Source organism: Paroedura picta, chromosome 5 (assembly GCF_049243985.1).
Source record: "Paroedura picta isolate Pp20150507F chromosome 5, Ppicta_v3.0, whole genome shotgun sequence".
NCBI lineage: Eukaryota > Metazoa > Chordata > Lepidosauria > Squamata > Gekkonidae > Paroedura > Paroedura picta.
In genome coordinates, this window is record NC_135373.1 from 91642302 (window position 1) to 91669146 (window position 26845).

Consider the following 26845-nt stretch of genomic DNA (forward strand, 5'->3'; position numbering starts at 1 on the left):
CACACGGTGTCTGTTGTAGGGAGAGGAAGGGTAGGCAATTGTAAGCCACTTTGAGAACAGGGTACAAAAAACAGTTCTTCTTTTCCTTCTCCGAGTACTATTTGTGATAAAGGTAAATTTGAATCTTGTATAATTTATATGTTTTGAAGTTGGTAATGTTGAGTATTGAATGTTGACTTTTGTAATTTTCTAGGATAGAGTTTTTGAAAGATTTATATATTTAAAAGTTTTGTATGTTTTGAAAAAAAATCCACTTTATTTATATGGTGCTTTGTAGAATGGAGATACCTTAATGTGATTTTTAAAAATTTACCGTGACAAATATTTTTACCTCTAAAACATCAATATCTTCCTGTTTTGTAACCAGAGCCAAGCTACAATGATTCAGTGTCCTATATGCCATTGCCCTCACCCCCTTGAGAGCAGCAGTGCCTGCAAGCACAAATTAGATATGGGACAGTATCTACTTCAATGGAAGAAGTAATTTCACATATGATCCTTTGGGTACATGTGCATATGTGCTCACGACGGCTTTGGTAGTCTCTGCCTTACAGACGTATCCCTTATGATGCCTATCTCTGTGCCAAATATTGTTCATATTCCACACTTTAAAAAAAAAACACTTGATTCTATATGATATATTTAATTGACTCATTTCAGAAAGGGATAAAACCACAAAAGGTCAGGTTGTTACTAGGAAGCCTGATTGCACCATCAGTTCCATGAAATATAATTCAGGTTTTTGTGTGTAATTCTTTATTGTTAATTAGAAACTAGATTAAATAATTTGACACGGAGGACCCAAATCTTTTCAAATTGTTTTAAAGGTATGCAGCAGCCATGCAGGACCTCCATTTGAATTGTGCTGCCCCTGAAAGGAAAAACAGCCACTCTGCTAAGCCTGTAGAAGTGCTATTCCAGCATCCAATCACCTTTCAGAGAGGGGTATGAAATACTGAAGGGAAGCACAGCAAGCGGTCCTTCAAGTCTGCCTCAGGCTGAGGGCAACGGCAATCTGGGTTTGCCTCAAGGATAGTTCTGCCTGGAAGTGTAACAGAGTAGTTTTGCTCAACCCCAGAGAGCCAAGTATCACCAGTCCCTGGGTGGGACATAAGGATCCCTCAGTTTTATAGATTATCTCCTGATGACAAGCTCAGTTCCCCTAGAAAAAATGGCTGCTTTGGAGGGTGGATTCCACAGGATTATTTAAGCGATCTGAAGAGAAACCAGAGTATACTCCATTGAGGTCCTTCTCTGCCCGAAATCCCACCCAATCCCAGCTCCACCCCCAAAGTCTCCAGGTATTTCCCAACCCAGAGCTGGCAACTCTATACTCTGAACCATGTAGTCTGACACTTGGGGAAGGGTAGGCTGATCTTTGTGAGAGAGGACCTGACCTAGTGGCTAGTGGTAAAAGCCTATTTATGCCGGAGAGCATTAAAGAAAATTCAGACCATTCTCTGAAGCCATAACTAGGTTAAATAGATGTGCCTCAACCAGGTTTCTTGTCTGACTATCTGGAGACTTGTGCTTTTGATTGGCTTATTGAAATCAACCTGTAAGTAACTAAATCTTTTGTGTTGGTAATATACAGTTCCTGCCTCGGTGATCTCTTTATTCTACTTGTATACCAGAAAACTAACCTCATGACAGTGAACAAATTCCTATATACGTGTTACTTTATGAACACCTGGTAATTGAGGGACAGGTTTATATTTTAAAACAATCCTGGTACCCTAAAATCACAGGGGTCTGTGTGAGTCTCCTCGGTTGATAGATCAGGCCTGTCACAAGGGGATTTAAAGTGCCTTTCCTGTACGGTTTCTGTTGTGTCTATAGATCTGTCGAGGACCGAGCTTGAGGTCTGAGGCAGAATTGTAGCTCACAATGTTGTGCAGCTAGATCCCATCTGCTGGATCCAATCAATTTAAACTGAAAATGACCACTGTCCGGAAGATCTGTTTGCTTCTGTATATAAGTATACAAATGGCTTTCCGTCCATTTCCTAAATGACTTTTTTTATTGCTCAAATCTTTTGACAACTGCTTATGGAGCCAAGTTGGCTTCCTTAGGCTCCTTCCATCTTTTTTTCTCAAGGGAATTGTTTGTGATTGAGCCTTCAGTATTTCACTTTTAAGAAACTCCCAGCCCTCTTGAGTTTGAATATGTCGAGAGAGTAGGGCGCTAGGATGCTTAAAGAACAAAATATTTTTTATTCAGAAGTGAAGAATTATGTATAGAAAGAGGGGAGGAGAGACCTAACTGTTAGCTGTTGTCTGCAGCCATTCTTCTGTTCAGCAACTGTTCTGGAGGCAAATGGAAAGGAAGTATGCTCAAAAAGCTGGAGGCCTCCTGTTGAGCCAATCAGGACACTGGTAGAGATAATTTGAAAATAATTAGGAAGTTCCTATCCTATCTCAGCTTAAATAGCCATTCCTCTGATGCCCCCTGCAGGACACCCTTTATATACTGCTCAATTATATACACTGTAGAAGATCCTGCATATTCTAACAATTCCTTCCACGCATCATCCCAGTAGACAGTCTAGTCTGGCCTTTATACTTTGCAATTTTGTTTCTTATAGTTTCTCTCCTTCTCTGGGCAACCTGTGCTTGGAGAGAGGCCATTTTGCAGTTTTATCAGGGCTGTGCCAATCCCAAGGTCACCCAGCCGGCTGCATATTGGAGAGCAGGGAATCAAACCTGGCTCACCAGATTAGAAGTCATTGCTCTTAACCATTATACCACATTGGCACTTGTGAGACATGAAAGTACACTTGGGGAGAACAAAACTTCCCCCCTTATTCTACCAGTTTTCTACTTGTATAGAGTTTTTTGTTAATATGAAGAAGCAATTGGAGTCTCCTCCTCAGTCTTCCATGGTACAGTCTATTCTACCACCGCAACACTCTACCACTTCATTCTCCTGAAGGTGTAACCAAGGTCCCAAAAGAATGAGGATGAATCTTTAGCACAATTTTGCAATGTGTCACCTCACACTATGTGATGGATGTAAATATCACAAGCTCAGAATGACTCACAAGAACAGGAGGCATCTTCAGCTGGTATTCTGAACAAAATGTAGGATTCTTATGCTGGAAGAAGACACATTATTCAAGCTGCATGAGGAGTAAGGTCCAGAAATGTGAATTATTAAAAGCTTTAAAAATTAATAGTACCCCAATAAAGGAATCACAGAATGCATGCCAATGCTCAAATTTCTTTCAGAAACTTGGTGTGCTGAGGTGAATACATCCCAAGAGCTTAAGTACACATACTGATTCATGGTGCTGTACCAATTCCTTAAAAATGTGAAGAAGAAAATAAAGATGACAGCATCCTTTTGCCATTTGAAATTTTTCCTTAGCTAAAATGCCAAAATGCAAATTGTAATTTTAATTTTGTACTTCTGTGCTTCCTACACATGCTGAGGATATTGGCACATTTCTAAACAATGTTACTAATACCAACTGAAAAATTTAAGAAAGAAAACTATCAAACTATCAAAGATTAATAGAAAAGGATATATTTACCAAGATATTGCAATGCATAATTAACAAAACTGAATGGAGTAAAGACATCCGAGAATGTTTGCTTCTAAAGTCCCTTTGGACTCTACTTTGGTGTGCTTTCTTTCTCCATTGTTACTCCGAACTGCTCTTATAGTAGAGAATATTACCCCAGTTCTGTAGACCTTTGGGAGCAAAAACAGTAGTTTGTATGCAATGGCTACCAGGGCAACCAATTTATCAGAACCATTAGTCTTTTTTGATCCAGAATCAATGTCTAGTGCTCCAAATAAATCACCCCATAGCGCCTTGTGCTGAATTTATAGTTTATTCTGAATTCATTAAAGAAATTCTTCATCTAAGCAAATCTGCCACAAAGTGATTTGTTAGTAGCACCACTAGGAGACAATCAGCTAGCAATGCTTCTGAAATCCTATAGCCATTGCTGATCTACCACTGCTCAATTAAAGTTGACTTGTGGCAAACTTGACCAAGGGAGACTTTCATTAAAATTTCAGATCCACTATGAGCTCACTAGGACCGTTTATGCACTAGAGTTTTCATGCCGGGCTGCAGGCTGGAGTATTAGTCGTGGCAGGTTGCCCATCTCTTCCTGCACCCACACGGGGGAGTATTTGGCCCGGTGCACCTCATACGCCCCTGATTTGTGCTCCTGCATGGGAGCTGGGGCAGTGAAGTTCCCAGTGCATAAACGGTCTAGGTGGCCCATGGAATACCCTGGGGCTTCTTCAGCTCAGGTCTCCCAATCTGTAAAACCAAAGTAATGGTTACCTGCCTGACATCACAAGGCCATTTTGGGAACTCTGTGACTGCAGAGCATTTTGCATACTTGTAATTCTGTACTAATGATATGATCAATGTAGAGAGAAGACATGCCCCAATCGTCTCCTTTTTGATATCCTAGCTAAACAGTTGCTCCTCTATTCTCCCCTGACCTAGGAGAAATGAATCTGTGTGGAATTTCATAAGCAATGTTTATGTAAATTGTACCCTCTGTAGCTTAACCTTTCACTTTCCAAAAGATTTCACAGTACAGGGGTGTGAAAAAATAGGAGGAAATATGCTTGGCATCGCAGAAGAGGAAGGCAGTTCTAGGGTGACATAGGGGTAAACTGTCAGCTTGACAATGTCCTCTGAGGAAGAAGAACTGAGAGAACAAATCCTGAAGCAATTGCAATTTCTGAATCAGGGACAAGGGCAGGCCCACATAGAGCAAGTTACAGTAATCCAGCCTGGAATACAGTGTTCTGCTCTCGGTGCTGTATTCAAGAAGCATATTGACAAGTTGGAACATGTTCAGAGAAGGGTGACCAGGATGGTTGAAGGGGTGGGGTTCATGCCTTATGAGGAGCAGTTGAGAAAGTTGGGTTTGTTTATGTACAGTATAGGGTTGTTGTTAATAATAAGCTACTGTATGGGGTTAGTCAGGGTGCATTGAACTGTTTGTGTATAGAACCTTAAGATCAGCTTAACCATTTTTACACCTCTGCTAACAAGAATCATTACATAAAGAGGGCCAATGGAATGGAAGCCTGCAACCAGCCCTCCATCAAATGTTTTTGAAAGCGAATATGATTCAGATTAATGATAAACAAGTGGAGGAGGGTCATGGATCCTTTGAACACACTGGAATGCAAGAAATTGCCAGCACTGTTTCCACTGAAAGTCTGAAAATGTCTTCACTGCTAGAATTTCTTCTTCAACTGATCTTTTCAGGTTTATAGACCTATGGGTCCCCCCCCCCAACTAAGTAATTTATTTTGCTGTTGCTTTTGGACAAACAAGTGCAATGACTCAAGCTCCAGTGTCTTAGGGGCTTAGTCATTGTCAATCACACAAGAAAATCTACAATCTGGTCTCATATTGAAATGAAGCACTGCAGAGAGTGCAGCATATTCGCCCAACACTGAGTCACTATCAGCTGTTCAGCTCTGCTAAACAATTAAGTTTATGTGATAAAGCAAAGATGGTTTTATCTTTCTGGTTGCTGTATAAAGAAGTATTTTTTAATCATAGTGCTGCTAAATCAACAACTGCCTGCTAGCATCCCTCCCCTTGGTACTTATAACTTGGGCACAAACATGATCATTTAGGAGGCTAGCTTGGGGTTAGAGAATGTGAATCAGTGCCTTTTTATAAAGAAGAACAAATAAATGTTAACTAATGAATTTCCAGACCAAGACAAAAGGGTCTTTGACTGAGACCTAGAATCAGGTCACTCCTGAAAAAGTCAAATAAAAAGCCAATTCACTAGAAACAGGCTCTGTCCCACATACAGTCCTGTGGCTGCAGTCCTAAGAACATTTTCCTGGGAGTAAGCCAAACTACATCAAATGGAACTTACTCCTAAGTAAAGCCCCTTATGTATCCTAAAGGTACAACAGTGAGATGTGCTATAATTCCAGATGATCCCCAGGTCCCAACTGAGGAATGGCATCCCTGCCAGCAGGGCCACTACTGTTACCTTCATCCACTCCCAAGCCAATGTTCTACCAACTGTGCTTCCAGATGCTCCTATTGCTAGTGCCACTAGGGAAAGGACTGCAGGCAGTGCAAGTGGCTGTGGGGATTGGCAGAGGTGGGAGGGCTCGCAAGTGGGCCGGGAAAGAGCCTACAGATGCATAGGAAAGAAGCAGGGTGTAGAGGAAAACCTGGTGGTTAGCAGATGAGGAAAAGGAAGCTCTCTGCCTGAAATATTCCCCCCATACTTGGAACTCGCTCTGCAGGTATTCACACGCAAGGAAAGCATTGTGCCAGGTGTTGAATCAGGACAGTACCTACAGAATACATGTTTTATTTAAGGAAACAACTGGCACTAAGGGAAAAAATGTTCTGTTCAACAAGGCTAATTGTAGAATGACGGAAGTTCAGTAAATGGTATTCCCCTGGGGATATTTGAACTTAACAACCTTCATCACTCCTTGACTAACAAAGAAGAACCAGGTGCTAAGATTTGAGAGGTGAGGCCGAGCTGAGAATGTGCCTTTTAAAAATACATTCCAAACTCTTGGCAGTACACTTACCTCTTGAGCAAACACTAGTCAAACCAGATCTTGGATTTAACCAAACCAGACTAGGAGGGATGGAGGAGACTCAGGGCCTTTCCGCACAAGGACCAATGTTGCCAATTGGTTCCACAAAGCAGAAATGCTATTTTAAATAGTAGAATTTTGGCGTTCTGCATACCTGCATTTGTAGTGGAATCCAGTAGCGTTTCATTCGTTTCCCACAGGTTTCCGGTCTCGCAGGAATCGCTAGAAAGGAAGCGATTTTTTCTGTACTTGTTCCCACACCTGGCCGTCAGTCAAACGAACAACCAATGGGTGGTTGTTATCATGCTCCAGAAAAGCCCCTTTCCCTTTAAGCACAGGTTTAAAAACACACACACACACACACACTGCAACGATTATGCGTGGATTTGTTGCAACGGAGAGCTGGCATGTGAGCTGGTAATTCATCGTTACCACGCTCCCCCGAGTGACCCCCCCCCCACGCAAGGGTGCGATTTTCGGCTGGAAATAAAAGGAACTTGTAAACGGGGCTGTGTTGTGCTTGGGGACTTAGGGGAGCTTTAAAGCACTTCTGTGGAGGGACTGAATGAAGCTTCACTGGTTCGTTGCTTTACCCGCTCGCTCTGAGGGGAAAAAATGGCGATCGCTTCACCAGAAGTTCGGATGAGAGAGCCAGGGGGAAGGACTTTTTGCAGCCGCTACATTGAGAACGCACAGGTCTTTTTCACTAGTTTTGCAGGTTGCTGGCAGGAGTGTAGCGATTTTCTGAGGGTGAATCCACTTTTTCACCGGATTCACCGGAAATCGCTACAACAAAGCGATTTTAGCGCTAGTGTAGCAGGACTGTTGCAGATTGTGTGGGACGTCATGCAGAACGGCAAATTAGTAGTGTTTACCATTTGCAAGCCTTCTGCTACTTTGAACTCGTGCGGAATGGCCCTCACAATGATTATGAGTCCAGTGACATTTTAGGGCATGAGGTTGGGGCACCAACACCACTAAGAAGAAACTAGCATGAAAACCTTGGCAAGCAATTAATTTTGAGTGTCCCAAGTGATTAATTGCATTTTCCAGCTTCATTACTAACCCATTCCTAGTAAGCAACCTACATTTTAAGTTTACATTAAAAAAATAACATCAAATGAGTATAATAGCCATAATCTGAGACTCTCCTTTTGGTGGCTCTTCAGTAATGGCACTCAAAATGTGAAATGGTTTTCCAGAAATACAAATAAGGCATCTACTCTTCTAAATCTATGTAGCATGTGAACCTGCATTGAACTGAAAGTGGATAGAACTGGAGACTGTAATAAAGACAGTAGATATATTAGCCTCGATGGGGGTTGTTAGCTCCTCATATCATCTGGTCCTCATATCATCTGGTCCTGCTGTGCTTGATTGCTGCACTGTCCCCTTTGACAAAATGTAGCTATGGCACTGCATCAAAATGAGGATGATCAGGTCAGCAATTCCCTCTGCTTGCAAGTTGCTTATGTGTTGCAAGAAGTAGGGCACACAGGACTTCTGCAAGAATTTCTAATTGGAGACATCTAATTCCTTACTGTATATCAGCTTTCCCCCATCCCTTCCAGAACATAAAATAATAACAAAAGAAAGACTTTTAAAGTGACCACTGAACAAAATAATGGTACTGGCTAGATATGGGGGGGGGATTCACAGTCAGAGTAGTTCAGCAATGGAATCAGCTGCCTAAGGAGGTGGTGAGCTCTTCCTCACTGGTAGTCTTTAAGCAGAAGCTGGACAGATACTTGACATGGATGCTTTAGGCTGATCCTGCATTGAGTAGCGGGTTGGACTAGATGGCCTGTATGGCCCTTCCAACTCTATGAATCTGTGATATGTTTTATAATGATTGAGAATGCTGGGGGAGAAAAGGGGAGTATAGACAAGCAGTAAACATATGTGTCATTGCAGAGAAAGGTGGCCTATAAATGAAAAAAACAAACAATTTCACTCTTGTAGACATTTTTTAGACTTCATCTTGTTGGACTAGAGAATATCTGGTGTACAAAGAAGACAAAAAGACCTCCAGGGTGCAGCAAGAAGACAATGAGATAGGATAATGAGGTCAGCACCTTCTGTCCTGTTAAGTGTCATTCTGTGTCTCCAGATTGCTACTCTTAAGGCAATATCCTGTTTCTTCTTGGAGGTTCTACACTTAGTCTATCTCTGTCTCTCTACTATCAAATATATTCATTCCTAAATAAACTTATCTATATTTTAATCAGACCATGCTCCTTCATTGTGTTAATTATTTTGCCAACACCTCTAAGTGTAAAATTGTTAAAAGACATGAGGTACAGGGGCATCCTTTCTAGTTATCTTTCCCTTTATGTGAGTTTTTCTGCCTGCATCACACTGACGTCTTGCTGATGCTAGTTCCATGTCAAATGGCATGATTAGCCAAACTGGTTGCACAAATCGCTCTTTAGTGGCCATGAGGGGGACCAAGGGGGATTTATACTTCTGACCATTTCCCCTGTCAATACAACAGCTTAAAAAGCAAATCTTATAACTCCACACTGTAGTTTTGTTTTTTAATCGGAAAACCAGCAGATAAGATATGAGTTTAAGATATTTCTTATTGTGTAAGCCATATCGCCTTTCTGCCCATTTCTGCATTTTTTAAATACCTAATTTTTCTTCTTGAAGCTTGTTGCTTAGATACCATAGAGATAAGCACCTTAAAATACTTAAAATAGAGAGCTTGACACTGGAAAATATCTTTGGACTATTTACGCCCCAAAATGTTTTATGAGACTAGATAACAACTTAATGGTATTTTCCAAATACTTCTGGGGTATGGTTTCTGGATGTACTATGTAGCATATCTAAGTCTTCAGAATCAACAGAACTTTGTCCAAGTTAATACCTGACATATATGGTAACAGATATATTTTACCTGTATTTCAGAAAGATAAGTAGCTACCAGTATTCTTAGGATCTGTGGGATGTTAATTGCACCTGTGATCCTTTAAAATGGTGCCTGTGTGTGTTCCCTCCTCTACCTCCTCCCTTCCTTCACACATTAAGAGTTAATTAACCACTCATTTAAGGCTCTTGTGATTTTCTTATTGACTATTTCTCTAGCCTTCATCAAATGCCACAGCCCCAAAAATGTCCCATGTGATGAATATGGTAAAGAAAACAGATATACAATTATATGTACACACATATATATAGATTACGTGCATATTCCAGCACTGAATATAAATAAGAAAAATAAAACAAAATAAACACCAGTGTGCCCAAAAGTTTGTTGCCTCTGTACTGGAAAAGCAGGCTTATACAAATTTCCCCTCATCATTTCTATAATAGAGAATATTTCATATCTAAAGGGCTGGAATGATTTTCTGAATAGTGTGGTGGACATGGGGAAGGGGTATGTTCCTTAGTGATACATGGGCACTGAAATATGAGTACTCAAGATACAGGCACATATCACCTAATACTCTCCATTTCCATGGGCACTACAGCTCTTGGACTGGACCAGGATTCTGTAGCTGGCATCTTCAAAGTCACTGGCTAAGGACCAAGAACCTTTTGGCTCCTGCCCCTCAACTTGCACTCAAAGGTCACATCTCTGGTCATGTCCAAGCTTTGTAGGTCCCTGCCATAGGAATGAGAGGAAAGTGCAGCTGAAAAGCCATGAAGCTTGTTAGAAGCTTCCCCAGCTATTACCTTCTGCGCTCTTGCATCAAATCCCATCTATCAAGGAAAGCTAAACAAAGGGATGCTATTTCGTGCAACTTCGGTTCATACTGCCAGCAAATGAAACTTCCTTGATCTTGGTGTAGTGCTTAAGAGTGGCATCTTCTAATCTGGTGAACCGGGTTTGATTCCCTGCTCTTCTTGGGTTACTCACAGTCCGGATGAGCTGTTCTCACAGAACAGTTTCTCTCACCAACTTCACAGGGTGTCTGTTGTGGGGAGGAAAAGAGAAAGCAACTATAAGCTTTGTGACTCCTTTAGGCAGTGAAAAGCGGGATATAAAAACCAACTGTTCTTCTAAGTAGTGCAGATAATGCAAATAAAACTGTTTGCAAACTTGCCTCTTGGTAATAAGTTTTTCAAGGGTTAATCAGTTAGATTGTTTTTTCAAACTTTGTTTGTTTTACTTTTAAATGCTAGACAAAGTTGAGTCACACAGAGACAAAATTATAGGGGTGGAAATGATCTTTGAGTTCATTAAGTTCTGTACTGCAGTAGGATTCACTAGACCTTGTTATGAACTAGGTGGCCTCCTGGTTTGCCACACATTTGCTGCTTTCCAAATTAATTGCAGTCATCCCTAGAGATGCCCTGATAGGATTTGAGGAGGCAGTTTTCTTTGCATGCCTTATGCATGACTATCCATATATTAATGAGGAACTTTAGAATAAGGAATATTTCCACTTCTTATATTGAAGTCACATTGTGAGTTCAGATGCACTGTATAATGTTGGAAGGGTTTCCAGAAGTAAAAACATGAAATGTCTGGCTTTGTTGTATAATTATTTCTGACAGAACAACTGAACTGAATGAGTGAAGCTGAAGCTGAGCCAAAAGACTGTTTGGTAGATATGAGGCTAACATAATGTGGTGAAATAGAATAGGCAGAAGGTCAAACTAGACATTATAGTGGCCATGGGTTGGACCTGTGGTCACCAACTCCTTAGAGGAGAATTTAGCCATTTAAAAATTGTCATGAGAGCCCAGTCCTAATCAGAAACAGTGAAACAATAGCACCATCAGTTTGTTTGGCACTGTGTGTGTGCATGTGAGATCACGTGGAGCCACTCCACTGCAGATCCTTATAGCAATTTTAAAATGGCTAAATTCTTCTCTAAAATGGCAGTGGCCATAATTTGGACCTGTCGGTGCTACAACATCTATTTTGGCTCTGAGTGAGTCAATCTCTCTGGGGCTTAGGAGCTGACTGATGATTTGAATTTGCACTTTGTCCAGCTGCATGCGGAACAGAATACAAAACAAAATGGGAAAATACCCCCCTCCCCCAGCTCTGTTTCAGTGTGGGGAAATGGCTTGGGGTGGGGAGGTGGAAGAGGCTTTCCTCTACCTGCAGTAGCATTTGGAGCCTGTTTGTGCTCTCCTTTGTTTCTTAAAACATTCCCCATAGCCACAACATTCCTATTGGGAACCTGAACTGGATTTGGGAAGCTCAGACACAACTTTAAAACCTGAACTTGTCGCTTGGCCCTTCCTTTCAGCTGCTTGTCTCTCTCTTTCTCCTCACCTTCCACCTCCCAAAGGGCAATGTGCTCTCTGTTTCTCCTGGTTAGATAGCTAGTTAGGATACCTATCTCACCTTTCCTATCATCTCATGATTTTTTAAAATCCATAATCAATCAAGAATTATATTTTCCTTTCTTAAAATAACAAGCTATGATAGGCCCACTTCACACTTCTTCCCAAATAAAATGTTTTTTGCTCACTAATCAAGCAGCCAAGTAGCACAGTTTATTTGTTGTAATTAGTAAAACTGGCCACCCCACCCTGTAACTTACTCATGGGAAGGTGTAATAGCCCTCTTCAAACTCTTTACAGAATGGCACTGAGACTATGTTAACATAAAAAAAATATTTTATTTTACATAGAGAGAAAGGGTAGATGGAATGAGGAAATAAATGAGATGTAAAATCAGTTATTATACTACGTTGTTCTTAAGTATTGGCTCTAGAGAAGTACAGAAACTGAGTTCTTTCTGTGTTTATCAAAACGTCTGTATTTTTCTTTTGAGCTCCTCTGAACCCCTGGTTTTCTAGAAGGTAGATAGCATCTGCTAATACCTCAATTTCCCATCTTTGAATCACCAGTTTTCCTCTAACTTCTCAATCAGCTTTTCCCACACCAATCCAAGGAAATCCTCAATCCTCATAGCATTTCCACACATGGTTAAAAATAGCATTACATCAGCTGAGAGGCGTAACACTACATATAATTGCACCTCCCAGCCCCTCCTCACCTTTCCTACTGTCTTGCTTTTCTCTGCCACCATTTTGCCTTCTCCCCTTCCACAAGTACTGCTGGAAATGGTGGAAAAGAGCAACACATTTTATACGTGACTCTCTTCCACCTGCCAGTCAAGCCAGGCAGCCAATCCCCTCCACCTGTTGGTATAATGTACCAAGTGACAGCTAACAGCGTGAAGGTGATCAAACTGATCTAACTGACAGGTGCTGATCATGTGAGAAGTGTCAGGTGCACAGGAATGACACAGCACAAATGCTTCTATTGGCTGGATAGAAAGCTGATGCAACATTAGAGAAGGTTGCATGTACATAGGTTGTGTATATAAGGAATGATGGGAAAGCTGTTCTTCCCTCTCTGGAATGCCATTGTGCGCGCAGCACTCTGCTGGATAACATGTAAATATTCTGTACATAATATAACTGCTAAGGAACCTACAAACCTGTGTTTGCTTGTGTTCTTCTGTCACATCGAGGTGACAAACCACTACAACGGCTTCCGCTTCACAACAACGCCAACAGGGTTATGGGCCCAGAGGTTGCAGTGGTTGCAGTGGTGAGTTTGTGGCAGTGGTGTTATCCTGAGTGCTTGGATGTCTGCTGAGGAGACGCAGTTGTCTGCCGGTGCTGAAGGTACGGAGGCAGGCGGGAAGAGAGACGTGTTGATGAGTTCTCCAGCTGCGATGACGAGCACAGCTGCTATCCCCGTGGAGAAGCTCAACTCGGAAAACTACAATGTGTGGGCGCTGCGGATGAAGCATTATCTAACCAGAGAAGGGCTCTGGAGGTATGTGGAGAATCCCCCTCCCAAACCGAGTTCACAGGAAGAGGTGGCTGATAAGAGGGCTCTTGCTACAATTGTGTTAGCTGTGGATGATCAACAATTGCTGCATATCTACAATGCTGACTCTGCGAGCGAGGCATGGACTGCTCTGAGCAATGTTTATCTCCAGGACTCGGCCGGTACGCTGATATCTCTGTCAAGGAGGTTGTATAGAACTCAGATGCTGCCAGGTCAGTCTGTGAGATCACATATTGATGCTCTGGGTGAGTGCTTTCGAAATTTGGAGCTTAGAGGAAAAGATACCTCGAAATTGGATCGCATTTTCATTCTGCTTTCATCTCTGTTACCTGAGTTTGAACCAGTCGTTTCCAGCCTAGAGGGCTATGAAGCATGTGATTTGGAATGGAGCCAAGTCACTGGGCGACTACAAGATTTTGAGTCCAGGCAAGTTGCCAAGGGAGTCTTATCTGTGTCTGGGCATATGGCCAAAGGAAAGTCGACTTCGTCTGTGGAGTGTAAAGAGTATTCCAGCTCCCAGGTGGCTGCTGTCTATTGTAAACCAAGCAACTTTCAAAAGCAGGAGAAGGTGTCTGGGAGAGTGAGAAAGTGCTGGATTTGTCAGTCAACAGGACACATAGCTCGTTTCTGTTCAAAAGCTAATTCCCAATCGGTGAAGGATGTTACAAATAGTGCCCAAAGGATAATGGGTACTGCTACGATCAAGCTCGTGAACACAGCATTACCCTCAGGAGGGGACTGGGTAATCGACAGCGGAGCTACAGGGGTCTTCTGCAATGACCAGAGGCTGCTGACAGACATTCAGACATCTCAGCTAAAGGAAGTGCGGCTGGCTGATGGACAAACAAGAGAAGTTGTCTGTATGGGTTCACTATATCTCCCACACCTTAATTGTACTTTTAAGAATGTAATGTGTGTTCCCTCACTTCGTTCCAATCTCCTAAGTGTGTCTGTCTTAACAAGTGAAATGTTTAATGTCATATTCACTAATAAGGGGTGTTCAATTTGGAAAGAAGGAAAGGAGTTGGTGCAGGGGTGTTTGTCTGATGGTGTGTATCTGTTGAAGGAGACTTCAGAAAGTGCACAGGTTGTTGATAACACTCCCATTCACAATAATTGTATACATTTATTGCACCGAAGGACTGGGCATATAGGATACTCAGCATTGAAAAAAACCTTAGATATTCTTGGGGTTGGTGACATCTCGGAGTGTACAAATTATTTGGATTGCCAGGTGTGTAAGGAAGTAAAAGCCAAGGCGTTTCCAATGGCTAAAAGAAGCACAAGAGTAACACATAGACCTCTTGAGCTAATACACATGGATCTTATGGGAAAGATGCCATCTAGTGTCTCAGGACGGCAGTACATGCTTTGTATAGTGGACGATTATAGCAGGTTCTGCTGGACACTAACTATGAGGCACAAGTCAGACACATTCAAGCTATTTAAAACCTGGTGTCTTAAAACACAAAAGCAGTTGGGGTGTCAACTGTCCTCCATACAAACAGATTTTGGGGGTGAGTTTATTTCTCATGATTTTGAGCAGTGGCTGGAGAAAAATGGCATCAGCCATAGGATAGCAAATCCTGGGTGTCCCAGTGAAAATGGAGTAGCTGAAAGACATATAGGCAGACTGCAGACAGTCATGTGGTGTATGTTAAAAGACACAAGGTCTTCTACGTGTCTGTGGGCAGAGGCTGTCAGTGCGGCCTGTTATGTATGTAACCGTGTGTGGTCGAGTTCTGTTAATCACATTCCATACTTCCTATTGTATGGAAAACTGCCTAAGTTGAACTACTTGCGAGTGTTTGGGTCTGGGGCTTGGGTGTCCATTCCCAAAGCAAAGAGAACTAAGGCAGGGCCACGGTCAAAGTTTCTGAAATTCATTGGCTATCAGTCTGGAATGAAGGCATATCGTTTTCAAGAGGGACAAACTGGAGTGAGGTTCAGCCGTTCTGCTTCATTCAATGAGCAGAATAACTGGTCTCACATACAGAGTCCCGAAATGGCTATGCTGCCAGTTACTCCAGATGCTGGTGAAACAAATCACAATGACCAGGGAGGTCAAATGCCTGATCCATCTCAGCAGATGCAGGCAAGCTCAGAAACTAAGCCAAGTATCAGAGCAACTCTTAGAAAAACTGCAGGGGTTCCACCAAATCGCTTGCAGTATGAGACTCTGGGAACTCCAGTGATAAACTTTGTTGGCACACAGGAGCCAGAGAGTTTCAAGGAAATTCTGAGTTTTGCAGAACCAGAAAGGGGCGCCTGGCTAGGAGCCAGGCAGACGGTTCTTCACAGGCAAAAGCTAGGCTTGTGGCGAGAGGTTTTTCACAAAATTGCAGAACTGATGAGAATGTATCTGATGTATTCACAAAGCCTGTATGTATAAACAAACATGAACTGTTTAGTAACATGTTAGGATTTCACTCTGTTATCTGAGGAGGGGTGTTGGTATAATGTACCAAGTGACAGCTAACAGCGTGAAGGTGATCAAACTGATCTAACTGACAGGTGCTGATCATGTGAGAAGTGTCAGGTGCACAGGAATGACACAGCACAAATGCTTCTATTGGCTGGATAGAAAGCTGATGCAACATTAGAGAAGGTTGCATGTACATAGGTTGTGTATATAAGGAATGATGGGAAAGCTGTTCTTCCCTCTCTGGAATGCCATTGTGCGCGCAGCACTCTGCTGGATAACATGTAAATATTCTGTACATAATATAACTGCTAAGGAACCTACAAACCTGTGTTTGCTTGTGTTCTTCTGTCACATCGAGGTGACAAACCACTACAACGGCTTCCGCTTCACAACAACGCCAACACCACCTGCACAATGTTAGCTCATGCTAACAGTTCACATCTTGAACTAGGACAATAGTAACTTGAGTTCATATCCCCACTTTGGTACAGAATGTTCTTGGGCTAGTCACTTCCATTTTATGTTTAACCTACCTCAGTGTACAGATAAAATAGTGGAGAACTGAGCAATGTATGCCATTCAGATTTCCTTGTAGGAAAGGCAGGATCAAATTGTAACAGTTAAATTATGAGATAAAGTAGGGATAAACATTTCTACCTACTGAATAGGCTACAAAGAGGGGTTTGGAGACCAAGTCATATGAGGAAAGGTTGAGGGAGCTTGGTCTGTTTAGCCTAGAGAGAAGGTGACTAAGAGGTGTTATGATAACCATCTTCAAATACTTGAAGGGCTGTCATATAGAAGATGGAGCAGAGTTGTTTTCTGTTGCTTCAGATAGTCGGACCGGAACCAATGGTTTGAAATTAATTCAAAAGAATTTTCAGCTAAACATCTGGAGGAAGTTCCTGACAGAGCTGTTTCTCAGTAGAACAGGCTTCCTCAGGAGGTGGTGAGTTCTCCTTCTTTGGAAGTTTTTAAGCAGCTAGATAGTCAGCTCACAGAAATGCTGATTTTATTAATTTAGGCAGATTGTGAGTGGGTGGGCAGGAAAGGCTGTGCCTTTGTCTCTTGTGGCCCTTCCTTGCATAACTAGGGAATTGCTGATTGCCCTTGTGGGATGGTAGGTGAATTTTCTCAAGGCCAGGCTATGTTCTGGAGATTTTTGGTGGAGGGATCACTTGGGCATGAAATTGGGGTCACCATGGGTGGGCAGGTAATTGTGAGTTTCTGCATTGTGCAAGGGATTGGACTAGATGACCCTGGAGGTCCCTTCCAACTCTATGATTCTATGAATATTTATAGGCATAGCACATGAAAGGACTATGCTGGTTGCAAATATAGGATAAAGAGGAAAAAAAGAAAAAAGGCTTGAATAAATTCATACAGTGCTCATTTTAGCCATTTTAGCCATTTTTAAATGCTTCTAAAAGCCTTGTGATTATTGTGATACAACATGGCAATTGTATTGGAGATCTTGCATAATCATGCTATTTAAGAATATGCACAATTATCCAGAATAAAGTGTCATCAAATATTGGTTTCAAAGGCTTCCCTGGCTTCTTCAGCAGGGCCTGTTTGCTCTTCTTAACTTTTCCAAGGTGTGAGCTGGAGTGATATAATGCTAAGCCTTCATTAAGGCAGTCTGGGGACCATCATGGCTTAAAAAAATTGCACTTCAAGCCTTAGTACAATAAACTCAGGGATTCACTGCTTAGAATTTATCCCTCTTTCAATAAGATGTTAAACATGCCTAATACTAAGAACTTACTGAGAATGGGGAAAGATATTGAAAGAAATCAGCACTGAGTTTGTTCCATGTGAAGAATCCCTGTGGGACCACCAGTTTGACGAGTAATATCTGAAGTGCGATCATCCCTCCCAAGCTCCAATGTTGGCAGAAGGCAGGCTGGAAAATCACAGCGAAATGTACTGTGAATTCTGCAACGCAACTCAATTATTATATATCTTATGTTTTTATTGATTTTACTTTATATATGTTTGGACCTCTTGAATGTTGTTAGCTGCCCCAAGAATTTGTAAGAGAGGGGCAGCCTATAAGTCCAATAATGGTTAACAGTGGTGGTCTTAAAACTGGAGACCTGGGTTTGTTTTTCCGCTCCCACCCATGAGACCCTGCTGGGTAACCTCAGGCTTGTCACAGCTCTCTAAACTCTCTCAGCCCCACCTACCTCACAGGGTGACTGTTGCGGGGAGAGGAAGGGTTGGTGATTGTGAGCCATTCTAAAACTGTATAGGGTGGTCAAAAAGTCACATGCCAGTTCAGTGTAGTGGTTAAAAATGGTGGCTTCTAATCTAGTGAGCTGAGTTTAATTGCCCGCTCCTCTACATGCAGCCAGCTGGGTGACCTTGAATTAATCACAGTCCTGATATCGCTGTTCTCATACAGCAGTAATATTAGGGCCTTCTTGGCCTCACAAGGTGTCTCACAAGGTGACTGGTGTGGGAAGAGAAAGAGAAGGTAATTGTAAACTGCTTTGAAACTCCTTCTGGTACTGAAAATCAGAGTATAAAAACCAACTCTTCTTCTAAATAAATACAATTTGGGGATTGCTGCTTCATCCAGCATTGCTAAGGTACATCATAATGAACCCAGCTTCGTTTCTGTCTTGTTGGATTCTGTAGTTTCAATGTGTTTGCTTTACCTGGTCTCTCATTTTGAGGCATTTTATTTATATTAATGTATTTATATTTTAATTTATACCCTGCACTCCCCCCCCCAACATAGTCAGCCTGGGGTAGCTTACATCAAGATAAAAGAATTGATGCTTTCCCTTGTTTTTACAGCACATGTCTATCAGGTTTTCTTTTTAGTTCTGCATTTCCCCTCGTTTTCACTTATCTGCTGGGTTTTCTTTTTCATTCTGAATTGATTTTCCTCCCTTCACCAGCCAGTTCATTCAGTTCTTCCACCCTATGTCTTTCTTGCTGCCCCTTGGAGACTACTCCATCCCCACACTGAGGCTGCTCGTCCTGCTCTGCATCTTCTGCCATTCTTCCCCTTCATTGGGACTTACTTACCTCTTAAAGCAGTGGTCCCCAACCCCCGGTCCAGGGACTGGTACTGGTCCGTAGATCAGTCGGTACCAGGCTGCAGCTCCTCCTCGTCCTCTTCCCGGGCAGTTGCCTCGGGAGCTGCCCTGCCACTCTGCCGCCGACTCACCTTTGGTGCTCTCCAGCGGCTGCCATGGCTGAGGCTCCCCCTTGGCATGGCACTGTGCAGCTGCTGCTGGCAGCGCCCCCCAAGGGGCAGCCAGAAGTCAGGGGCACCTGAGGGAAAACAAGTTGAGCAGGGGCTCAGGTGGCGGCAACATTCCTCGGGAAAAGACTACCCCCCCGGGCCTCAGTAAAATTGTCAAGCGTTGACCGGTCCCCGGTGATAAAAAGGTTGGGGACCACTGTCTTAAAGCTTTCCCTGTCAGTAGTTTTTTTGTCCAAGTTTGGTGGTGAGCTCATTTTGCTAGACTCATAAAACTTGTAAAAAACCTAAATGTTAAAAGATGTACATAAGTGCCCCCAAGTTACAACTGACTTGTGGCAACTCCAGAAATGGGCTTTCAAGGCCAGTGAGAATCAGAGGTGGGTTTTTCTTCTTCTTCTTCAGGTGTCCCTGGCATATAGCATGTGATTTGGCTTTCACTCACCAACTCTTATTAGCCCTTCCCCCGAGAATGTGTTTGCTTTGTTTAACTGATTTAAATATTTTATATGTATTTCTATTGTATTTTAAATGCTGTTTGTAACATTTTAATGTTCACTGCACTGGGGATCCTGAGCTGGGTCAAAAGGCAACACAGAAGAACAATACATAAATAGATACATTTATCCAGCAGGAAAAAAAAACCTTGTGGGTGACCATTTTCATTAGGAATCAAGCATGAAGGGAAACTGTTAATAAAAGCCCCATCTGTCAGCAGTCATTCCCTGTTTTAAATCACAACACCCTGTAACTACATTCGGTTAAAAAATGGGAAAGATAATTACAGAATTATCCATAATGTACTTTTACCCCAAGAATAGAATATTTGTGAAGTCTGGAGCTTAGTTGAAAGGATTATAACAGTGTAAAATAAGCTATTAGCAGCTGCTCTTTTTCTATATGAACCATCTCCCATGACTGGCAACATTTTGATTTAAATTGTGCCAAAGATTTTAACCCTGCCCTTTAGACAAATCCAATTTTTGTAAACAAAACTGAGATCAAACTGGATTAAAAATAGAATGGCAATAAAAACCATGATAAATGATTTAAAAAAAAAACTTCCTTGAAATTTGCTTTACTTTGACAGATTGGTACACTTTTAATGGTGGTGGTCCTACTTTGGGGAGGGAAAGGGGAATAGCTTCTTGACCTGGGTGAAATACTGTGTAATCCATCTTGAGTATCAGTGAGAAAGGTGAACTATAAATAATATAAATAAAATGGGCATAGAAAGATGTAACTCTGTTTAGAATTACACTATACATTTTTGGGAAGAGGTGGTGGTGTTTTCCAAGGGGAATCCTAGTCCTACCAAAGTACTCTGTTAGTGATTTGTGACCCCTTCATTACTTTACGGAGCATTCCTGGTTTACACATGTAATTAATAGGATAATTAAATGAAAATGAACATCATCATCATTAATAATAATAATAATAATAATAATAATAATAATAATAATAATAATAATAATAATAATAATAATAATAATATTTATTTTTCCGCCACTCCCCGTAGGCTCATGCCAGGTCACAATAGTTTTATCTCCATTAAAATACCCATTAAAAGACTTTAAAAACAATCCCAACATGGCAGAAGCTCTCATTATTCCTACCCCCTGCTATCAGAGCGGCAGGGAGGGTGGGGAGATCTAACTTACTAGGTCTGGGGGAGGGGGAATGCTGGCACTCATTCGCTGACCCCGGCCTCAACCAAAAACCTTTTCACCTTGAAATGGTATGAAAAGGATCATTTAAGTAGAAAGCTTTGCAACATTTTGAACCACAGGTGACAGTATTACAGAAGAACCTGCAACACAATAGACAACATAGGTGCCCCAAGAAGATGTTGCTTGATTACTTGACAATTGCAAGTATATGTTGATTTCAATAAGTATTGGGAGGGACAAGTTTAGACTGGAACAAGTGTTGTCTGACCCACTATCTGGCAAGTATGTTTTGCATAATACAACCAGAAGCTACTACACAATGTAAGTGGCAACTGAACAGCTTGTTTTACATACAAGCTTTTGAAGATGCATCATTAAACTTGGCATAGTCTTGCATGTGTTTCTTCAGTATGATTTGACACGAGTTTAGTGCCCAGCTTAGTAAGAACATAACATGGAAGATCCCAGATTGGGTGTCATAGGTTGCTTAGCTAGGACAGAGATATCCCAGCCATTCATATCAATGGCTAATCCCTTTCAGAAAATGCAACTGGCTACACAACAATTCAGGATGGACTAATGGGCAGCAACGCCAAATCCAAACCCTAAGAAAGTCATGGTCAACTAAAAAAACACTGCCCCCCCCCCACCTTCAAAATATGGAATACCTCATTTTGAGCCCAGTAAAAGCATAAATTGAAACATGTATATTCCTGGTAGAAATGTAAATGTGCAGGAAAGTTTTAAACTTTGGAAAATCCTCAGCTTTCTTTTAAAAAGAAGAATTGTGTGGTATGCAGTATTTATTTACGTACCTCATCTAAAACTTCTTTCCTATTCAAATAACATAACTATAACTTTAGCATACAAATAGTTGTTTGTTTATTTGTCCTGTTTAATTTCCTAATTACAAGTTACCTCATGTTAGAGTAGCAAGTCTAATCTTTGTTTTTGTAATTTGGGAAAACAGAAAAAAGTAAATGGATTATAAAACCTGTAACAGTGATTCACTAGATGTAAAAAGTAGGATGTGTAAATTCACTACAAGCCACTTTCCTCCTTTCAAACTGCTTCTAACTGTCCGGAAATGGAAATATCAGTTTTATGGACTTCAGAAGACTGAAGACCAGGTTGAAGAAAACGTCTCTATTTCTTGATTTTTTAAAGCTGTTTCTTAAGTTGCCTCGCAACGTTTGTCATTTTTGTAGAATTTATCATTTGTAAGAAACAGAAGTTGTGAAGGAGCCACTTTTAACTGGTGGGCTTATTGTGTCTCTTCTAGTGTGCAAGGACATTTGTAAATTATTGTGACTCTTCCAGTGTACAATACTAGTCAATTTAGCCACAGGAATAAAAATACAAAGGCTTTGTTTAGACCTTTAATAGTTTCTAGATGGTTCCCATCAGGAGGGAATACAAAACATTTAGAGTTTTAGGCCCAACATTCCTCAGTTTTAATGCTTCTACCCCATTAAGCTTAAGTGGCAAATATCAGCAGGAGGTCCTTGTACCCATTACACTTGGTTTGGGTTATGTGCAATGTTAGTACAGCTATAACATTCAAATTGTCCCTTTCTAAGAAAAGCCAGGGGCTGATAAGGACGGAAACTTGTCAAAGACAGTTTTCTGACAGCTGAACTAGTCATGCCTTCTGAACAGAAAAAGAAAATGGAAAATGATGGACCTTTTTGTCTAGTCATTTAAGCTTTGAAAATGTGTCTAAAAAATGAACTTGAGTGTTCTACTCTGTGAGACAATAAAAATATACTGAAGAAACTAAGGGCTGGAAGAGATACAAGAAGCAGACAGCAGTAGTTATTCAATACATAGAAGTTAAGGGTGTGCCAGTAGCCAACCATACACCATCTTTCCTCTCACAAAGACACCAGTACCTGTTAATTATCTTTTAAAATTTATTTTCACATTTATACACTGTCCTTTCTGGGTCAGGGCAGCTTACAACATTCTACATGTTTCATACTTTAACTTTTAAAAAACATTTTTCTATCACATGATCATCATTTGTACATAGTTCTGTTTCAAAATCAGTTTCTTCAAAGCAAAACTTTAAAACCTCTATATTAATTGAGCATCAAAAACCATTGACAGATAAAGCCTTCTTGTATTAAGTTTCCCTTGATTTCATTTTATAATTTGCTTAATCAAGGATAAAGATTTCTTTATAGGTAAACCAATTATCTTTATTTAGCATTTCCTGTCTATAAAAAGCATATTGTATTGATATCTATAATGGCATTTTTAGACAAAGTCTCATCTTATATTTATTCCATATCTTCAGAATTTAATGTCTGATAAAATGATATTTAAAGTCTGCATTACCTTTTATTTTATAATATCACAAATAACCTAGCCATATCTCAAGTCAAGTGCTTCTAATTCTAGCTGTGTTTGTATCCATTCTTTTAACCATACCAGGCAACATGCAGCCAAATAAATTTTCAAATCCTGTAGACCTAATCCTCTTCTTTCTTTAGCATCTTGCAATATCTCAAATCTGAGTCCCTCCCCCCTGCCATATACATTTAGATAGATCTTTTTCCATTGGTTAAATGGTACATCAGATTACACAACAGATATTGTCTGAAACAATAACAACATTCCAGGTAAAACATTCATTTTAATCACTGCTATTCTCCTCAGCTTATTAAGTCTTTTAAAATTTTGCTCCAAACCTTGACATAATTATTTTGAAATAACATACAAATCATATTTGTTAATGTTACTCTGAAGTATTTCACCTTTTTAAAATCTAAAAATCAGTTCTTTTTTTCAGCTCTATTTCTTCTTGCAAATTCATATTTTTCATTAACATCTTTGTCTTCTCTTTATTAATTTTAAAACCAGCTGCTAAACCAAATGGTTTAAATTTTTGATATCAACATTTCTATTCCTATTAATGGATCTTCCAGAGTCAAAAGCAAATAGCAAAAGCTCTTAATTTATCTTGATATGTTTAATCCTCTCATCTTGCCTCATTCAGCAAATAACAGTGGGGATAATGGACAACCTTGACCCTTTTTGTATCTCACATAGTTTGGTTAAGTCACTATTGACAATTATTCTCACTACCTGAAGGGTATATATTGAGTTTACCCATTTTAAATAGTCTCCATAGTTCATGTTTTTCCTAATCAAAACAAATTCCAGTACAGGTTGTCAAAGGCTTTCTCTACATCCAAAATTATTAAGGCTGTTTGCTTCTCATTATGTCTAAGTGCTGCAAAACGTCTAGGACTGCTCTGACATTGTCTTTTAACCATCTTTAGGTAAGAAACTATGAATAAAGGCTTCATGAATAAAGTCCTGTAAAAATGTCTTCAGCCTCTTTGCTAAGAACACTGTAAATAGCTTATATTTACTAGCTATAAGCTTTTTATATGGCTTGCCTCAAACCATCAGTGGATCTTGTTCAGCTGACGAGATGCACCTTAAAAAATGAATGAAAAGTACAAATTCTAAATAACAGATTTCATGCAATCTACACTTCTTACATTTGAGTGTAATGGGAAACTCTCTGATAATACTTTGGGGTAGAAGCCAATATGAGGTTTTTTAAAAAACCTCGTATCCCCTTACACTGGAGAAAGGCAAGATTGTCTTTTTTTTTTTAATGTCAGGATTAGTCTCCAAAATCCTCATGTCACTGATTGTCTGACGGGGCTTCCCATCAAGACTGCTGAGGAGATGCTGCATATCCTAACTGGGGAGCCCACACCACCAGAACACACAAGAAACAGCATGGTAAGTCTTAATTGTGGACCTCCTTTCAAATTACCTCTCCCCTCTCTAATCTGCAACTGAAACATGCAGTCAGTGATCTGTGACTGTCACATTCTGAAACGGATAATGATAGAAAGCGGCATGAACAGTCTGCAGCCAAAGATTAGTGTATTTTTTTTTAAAGAAACACACAATAATCCACTGAGATTATTATTACACGTGTAAGAAATTCACCAGGGCACACCAACTGCATAATTAAAAATCCAACCATGCTAATTTTTCCCCATCAACAAAATAATTTTGATTGAATGGCAAATTTCCCTTGGAAAAATAACTTGCAACATGCTTCAGCAGTCTGCAAGCCAAGTAAATCCTGCTACTATTTTTAGGGATTTAAAACCAAGGCTTCGGCAGCACACTGGTGGTTGGAATAAGAAGATTTTGCAAGTGTGGAGGGATTAACTTCCAAGGCAGTTGCATGACAAAGCAATATACTTGCCATAGAGAGTGTGAGAGAAAACGGATAAGAGAGAGAGAGAAGTCCCATCAAACTGCAGCTGACTTATGGTGACCCCAGAGGGTTTTCAAGGCAAATGACAAAGCAGAAGGAGATTGCCATTACCTTCCTCTGCAGAGGGCTCTCATTCAAGTACCAACTCTGCTTGCTTCGGAGATCAGACAAGACTGAGCTGTACCTCACAGCTACATATTCCAATGTGCTCCTTTTCCTAAAAGATGAACAAGGCACCTAACAGGAACAAGTACATTCAATTTGCATTTACAGTTAACATTTTTTCAATCCCAGTTTTCAGAAATATCCCATTGTCTGGTAAACTGTAGGCAAAGGGGAAACAGAATGGAGATTGTGCCATGCTGGAAATGAGGAATAAGCTTATCAGAGCAAGTCAAACCAGTGGGAGTTATGCAACTTCCCTAAAATCACTGCGAATGGTCCCTATACAGACTGTCTCTGCCCTCCCCCAACTCCTGCCATTCGTTACCACTGCTCTGTTCAGGCTAATCCTCGGATGTGCTGTCAGCCAGAGTCCTAAGGCTCATCTCTGCCTGCACAGCAATGTGGCTAATTAAGCTCACTGATGCAAGAACCTGGGATTCCTAACCATGACATTTCATCTTGCCACATTTGCTGCAGCTTTGCCACAGGTTGGCAAAGATATAGCGCTTCTGAAAGCTCAAAGCAGCCCTTGCATAGTTGTGGCACCAACCTCACCTTTTACAGAAGTGAATCTGAATTTGCTCCAGCCTTTTAAAGAGTCTGTCTAGTGTCAGGGAAGCATTTGACAACTGCTGGTGTTTGCATTTTAAGTGAGATGCCTTCATTGTTTTTTCATCTTCCTGAGGATGCATTCTGATAATAGCTAGCCAGTCCCTGTTCTCACAGAATTCAATTAAGTAGCCTACAGGCTTACTAAGGGATGCACAAATAGTCCTCATCACCCTGGCCTGAAAGATATGTTTCTCTCCTCTCCTCTCCTCCCCCACTACACCACCAGCTTGTTGTAGTGGTTAGGAATGCGGACATCTAATCTGGGGAGCCGGGTTTGATTCTCCGTTCCCCCACATGCAACCAGCTGGATGGCCCTGGCTTCACAACAGTACTGATAAAGCTGTTCTGACTGAGCAGTAATTTCAGGGCTCTCTCAGCCTCACCTACCTCACAGGGTTTCTGATGTGGGGAGAGGAAAGGGAAGGCGACAGTAAGCCACTTTGAGACTCTTTCAGGTAGAGAAAAGCAGCATATAAGAACCAACTCTTCTTCAATACACACAAACACACACTTTTAAACATCTAGTTTGATGAGGAGAACCGGAGATATTCAAAGCTTGCAATCTTTTTTGGCCTGGCCTTTGGGACATATGTAGGGGGGAGCAAGAAGGAGGCAGCCCACTTACCCATGGCCTTCCCTACCCAGATTAGACCTTGTGAGACATGGGAAGGAAGGATACAGCCTCCCACAGCAGCCCCTGGCCCAACCTTTGTGTGATATGGGGGTTGGGTGGGAAGGAGGCAGCCATTTTCCCCTAGGGAGCTGATCTCTATAGTCTGCAGATGAACTCCAATTCCAGGAAATTTCCAGCTTGCACCTGGAGGTTGATGACCCCTGAGTCAGAAATGTTACTTGAGGTTTGGAGGTGGGGCCTCAAGAGTCCAGGGATGGACAGGAGCTTTTGCCATGTAGCCAGCCCCCAGGAAGGCCACAGTGCAGAGGTGCATCCTAGTGCCTGTTGTTTCCCTGGGTGCAATGGGCATTGCCTCTAGTTATTTATATAACCCAAAATGACTGCCATCAACAATTATTCATGAGTGACAGTCTTTTGAAGATAGGAATGTCTCCATTGTGTTTATTTTTAATATTCTTTTATAACAAATATAACAGCAGTGAACCTCCCATTTGGGACTTTAGAAATTTTGATTTTTCCAACCCCACCGTTAGTTCCA

General features: G+C 41.1%; 2 long non-coding RNA genes across 2 annotated transcripts in view; one reads left to right on the plus strand and one right to left on the minus strand.

Moving 5' to 3' along the window:
• LOC143838138 (uncharacterized) overlaps nt 1–26845 on the plus strand; it is a 202379-nt gene that overhangs the window by 163681 nt on the left and 11853 nt on the right. The gene's annotated exons all lie outside the window — the stretch shown is intronic.
• Nucleotides 6716–12588, minus strand: LOC143839109 (uncharacterized). Its single transcript, XR_013231616.1, has 3 exons — nt 12527–12588; nt 10427–10481; nt 6716–6783 (listed from the first exon to the last, which is right to left on the minus strand). It is a non-coding gene; the product is annotated as an uncharacterized LOC143839109 (long non-coding RNA).